This window comes from Nyctibius grandis, chromosome 30 (assembly GCF_013368605.1).
Source record: "Nyctibius grandis isolate bNycGra1 chromosome 30, bNycGra1.pri, whole genome shotgun sequence".
Lineage (NCBI taxonomy): Eukaryota > Metazoa > Chordata > Aves > Nyctibiiformes > Nyctibiidae > Nyctibius > Nyctibius grandis.
The window spans coordinates 1,298,125-1,303,329 of record NC_090687.1 but is presented as its reverse complement, the minus strand read 5'-3'; positions in this window follow the sequence as shown (position 1 = coordinate 1,303,329).

Genomic DNA, 5,205 nt, shown 5'->3' with positions numbered 1-5,205 from the left:
GGCCCCGCCGGGAGCCGCCCCGGGCCCTGCCGCCCGCCCCGCGCACACCGCGCATGCGCCGGCCCCGCGCGGCCGCGCACGGAGCCACGGGTGGGGGCGGCACCGCGCATGCGCACGAGGCGCCTCCGCGACCCGCGGTGGCCGCTGTCCGCAGCGGAGAGGCTCCGGGGGCGCCGGGCTCGTGGCGGCTCCTCGGCGGCGGTGACCGGGGGCCGGCCGAGCGGTACGGGCCTGCGCGGGGACGGGCAGGCCGCCCTCGGCCAGCCTGGGCCGGAGCGAGGGACAGTGCCGCCCCGGTGGAGGCCGGCGGCCGCCTCAGGGCTCCGTCAGGGCTCCCCGAGGGAGGAGCGGGCGGCGGCCGCAGCGCTTCCCTCTGGGGTCCGGCTGTGCGCTTGGTGCTGCAGAAACGACATCAGCGAGCTCCTTAAGAACGACCTCAGCACCACGGAACAGGTTCTCCCGAGTTAATGAGTGCTAGAGCTGATCAGTCACATGGGGCCCGGAGGAGGAGCTCTGCTCAGTGTCTGTGTCTGTATGTGCCATCCCTTATGTACACTGGGCACCTGCAGACCTCCAGCCTGCACAAATATGTTACCATGAAAGAAGCGAAGGTGGGTTCAGACCTTTCCCTTCCGGAGGGATGAGGCCGAGGTTTGCTGGGGGACGGTGCCTGGCACCCAGGACCCCATGGCTCAGGGGAGAAGGGGGAGGGTGAGGTGTGCACAGCGGGGACCCGGAGTTTCGTGTCCCGGAGAACATCTCACATGTAATGATGTTGCTTTTCAAATGAGCCATCCGAACACCACGGCCGTGGGGTGCGGGCAGGAGCTGGGGGGAACTGGAAGGTGACAGCTCACACAAGGAAGAGCCGAGTGGCAGCAGTTGCTCTCACAAAAGCTTAGCGGGGAACGAGGAATGAGCTTGGTGGACGGCTGATGAGGAGAGCAGCAGCGGAAGGTAGAATAAGATAACACACAGGTTATCAACCCCAGGACTGAGCCCACCACGGAGCTCTGGGGCTTGGAAGATGCTTCTCCAGACAAGGTGTTCTGCACAGACCTCAGCCTGCCGCGGACTGGCTGCCCCTCCCCAATCCCTCCGAACACAGAATGTGTTCCTGACGTTCACTAAGCACACAACAGCGTCCCAGCAAAGCCAAAGCTCTGCCGAGTGACACTGGGAGGCTTGACACGTGCTCAGATTGGTTTCTCCAGCCTGTTGCTGGGACTTCTCTTTGAAGCGTGCAGACACTGATGGGAGCGACAGGGCAGGGTGGCCGGTTCTCGCATTCCTCCCTACCACATTCATCAGGACGCTGCGCTCTACCATCACGCTTTTTCATGTTTCCCTGGCATTGCAGGCGGCAGCAGGGCTGCGCTCAATCGCCTTACCTTCGCTGTCCCCCCCGCTGCACAACCTTCTTTTCCGTTCCAGTTACTCCCACACCCCGTACCGGTGCAGACGGCAATTCCTTTGTTAACCAAAGCATCCCCTCAGAATTTTAACACAAAAGCAGCGGTCATTCTTTATCAAATTGGTTTGAATTTACCTTTACAAGCTGGTGTGTGGTTATTTTGTCTTCCTCTAGTTCTCTAATCAAGATCAACGATCGCTGTACTAAAGCCCTCCATGGTGACTGGTGGCACAGCTGCCAACGCCTTGTTTCAGCAACAATTTATTAAGCCTTATTTTTTTTCAACTTTTTAAACCAGGGTTAATTCATGATCAGAGCTCTATAATTGCCTTGGTGGTTGCCTAGGGAACAATGATCACGACCTGATTACATTCGATTTGGGCAGAGAATAATCCATTCAGTAAACAAAAATACACAGTGCTTTAAAAAGTCAAAATTCATAAAAACTCTGAGAAAAACCGGTGGTGGGAAAAGGCAGGCAGACAATTGTGGAAAAAGACAAAGATTTATTTCCAAGAGCCACCAAAGAGAAACACCCCCCCTACGTCAGTGGCATGTTGAAAGTAATGATTTGCAATAAAAGAGAAAGCCGTAATAAAGGGATGAAAGAGGAAATAGGTAGCAATTTTCTCCACTTCATAACTGGTAATTTGCCTCAGCAGCGCGGCGGGGCGAGCTGGGTGCCTGCGGTTACGCTGTCGGGGATTGTGTCCGTGGGCACTGCACCTTCCACCTGGTCTCAGCGCAGCAGGAATTTGCTCCCTCTCTCCTGCCTCGGGCATTGAAAACCAGGCTGGATTTTGGGCTGCAGAGGGGGAACAACCCCTGGCGAGCCTCTGGAGAGCCGGACAGAGCAGATCCCGAGGTAGAGCTTTGCTGCTTTGAGGATTTAGGCTCTCAAGCACCACGGGTGAGCGCAGAAGCCCCTGGCCCAGAGCTGCTCAGGTGCTGCTGGTGTCCCAAAGGGCTGTCAGGGCATGCAGGAGTGGGGCAAGGAATTGGGGAGCGCCTGGGGCTGGTCCTGGGGCGGGTACCAGGCTCTGGAGACTGGGGAAGTGCCACTGGGCTGGGGCACCCAGCACAGCTGCAGCAGGGTAGGAGCAGGGTGGGGAGAGCTGGAACTGTTCAAAGGCTGAGTCACAGCAAGCAACAGGGATCTTGTCCTTGTCCTCTTCAGCCAGGAGCGGCCTGGGAGCACCCTGGGCTTGCCGCAGCCCCAGCAGACCAGCCCTCTGCGCGCTCGCCTGTTCCCTTTTGAAACCGTTGGCACGCTTGGTCTGTGCAGCAGAGGCAGCCTCCCACGAGGTGGTAATGCACGGGTTGGAGAGTGCTCCCCGTCGTTTTAAACCAGATCCAGCCCTGTGGCGCTCATGGAAGCTTCCGCTCTAGGAAATCAAAATATTCCTTCCTCTTTCCTCCCCTCAGTGGCCCCTTACCAGGTCCCTTCCCCATGGCCCTGCCAGGCTACGGCGTGCACTGAGTCTCTCCCCCGTGAGAGCTGCTCCATCTCCCCGCTCAGCTGCTTCCCTGCCTCACTGCCCTGTCCTCTGCGAGCCGCCCCAGCCATGCTCACACCTGGCAGCACTCCCAGCAATTCCCTCCTCATGCCCTTTCCCCTTGGTCACCGACGCAGAGCGTGCAGGCGAAGCACCCGCGAGGACTCCAGCGTCTCTTTCCTGAACCACAAAGCTCATTGAGAGCCCATCGCTGCGCACACACAGGGTTACTTTAACGTTGCCTTGAATTTAATTATGTTGAATTGCATTTGATGTCTGTCTGCTCAGCCGCTTGACATCGTGCCATCCCTTTCCAGCTCTTCAGGCAGCTTTAGATTCGAGCACTGAAACTGTACAGCCTCAGCAAGACCTGCTCTCTTCTATGCACGTATCGACTGGCACAGGTCTGGCACAGATCCTGTCCATTCGTTCCTACCCTTGTCTCCTAAGTGTTAAGCAGTTAGTTTACAAGCGAAACCTCACCCTTAATCCACCTTAATGTCCTGAAGAGCTTTTGTAGAGAGATTTTGGTCGAAGGTTTGCAAAAATCATTGTTTATATATCATCTGAGTCACCATTGTTTACATCTTCCATGTAATTCTAGCAAGACTTCCCTGCTCAAACCCACGCCGGACATTGCCTAAGCACAGCGTGATTATCCACACGTTTTCTAATGCCATTTTTAATCCTGTCTTTCAGCAAATTTGCCTGGTACCAAAGCCAGGTTTAAGATCCCAGTGTTTCCTGGATTCCCGTGGAGCCCTTCCTAAAAATCAGCCTGGCATTTGCCACCTCCCTCCGCAGTGCTGGGGAGGTCAGGGACCTGCTGCCTGCGTCCGCTGCGGGTGCAGGCTCTGCCCGAGGCATGAACCACCCCAGTCCCCCACCAGCTGCGGTGGGTTTCCAGCAGAGTTCCTGCTTCTGATGGGTTTGCAAAAATACACCCGTGTTAATTTTTACGTGGTAAGCAAATTACGCTCGAAATATTTTTTCGCCTGTGTGAACGCGGTTTTTAACTTGCTGGGGGTTTTGCATCTTACTGTTTTCCTGGTTTGAAAAAGAAAATGTCAGGTTTTGAAGAATTTTTATTTTATTTCATTGTATTCATTTTAGTTTTACTATTGATTTGTATTTTGGCCAGCTTGCTTTGCTGTTAAACCATCCTCCTGCAGGTATTGCAGTAGGATCTCTTTTGCTGGGAGTCACACATCCACGCTGGCTCGACGGTGTCTCCCTGTTGTTTGCAAGTACTTTCCTCTGTATTTGATTTTCACTTCTTCCAACCAGTTTCTTTATTTTGTGTAGCTCTTTCTGGCAAGGACAGGTCAGCCTGCAGAGGTTTTTCCCCCATGACTACACCAGTTTCTGGCTCAGAGGATGCCTCTTGTTAAATTTTCACGTGTCACAGCTATCTGATGAATTTGTAAAGGTTACTGGGGTTTTGGGTGAAGAGAAGTTACCGCTTTCTCTTCCCCTTCCTATTGTTTTTGATGATCGTTTGATATGGGGTTGATTTGTTATCTCGCCAACTTCTCCTATTTCACTATTTGGGAGAGATTTATCGCAGGAATTAGAAACATGCATAGATTTAACTCCCAAAGGAATTCGATTGATCATAATGGGAATGCAAACTGTAGAAATTCAAGGTGAGCTTAAAATCCTGAAAGTGTTAAAGAATGTACCTAAAAATTATGGAGTCTCTCCGGAGATGATATTGGACTGTTAAAATCTGCAGAACCAGTAGTGATTAAAACAAAAGGAGGGACTCCCCCTTCTATTAGACAACACCCAGTTGTGGCAGAAGCCATCCCAAATATTGGAAAACAAAATCATTTTTGGAAAAAGGGATTTTAAAAGAATGTCAAAGTTACAAAGATGGGGATCCAGAATATAGATTTGTATTTGTAATTGTTCCCCATCCAGTAGTACCTGATCCAAAGTTGATTGTTACTCAAATACCTATTTGGGGAAAATTTTACACTGTATTGGATTTGACTGGAGCTTTCTTTAGCATAGCTGTGGCTGAGGAAAGCCAGCACAGATTTGCCTTCACTTGGCAAGGGAAGCAATTAACCTGGACTCGGTTACCCCAGGGATTTACAAGCTCACCAACTAAATCCTCCCAGATTTTGAGAGGGGATTTGGCTGATTTGGTTTTTCCGTGTAAGTCTGAATTGATACAATATGTAGATGATTTATTGTTAGTATGTCGTTCAAGGAAGGATTGTGTTACAGATACTCGGTATTTGTGTAATAAATTGGTCGTAAAAGGTCACCGAGCATCTCCATCAAAAT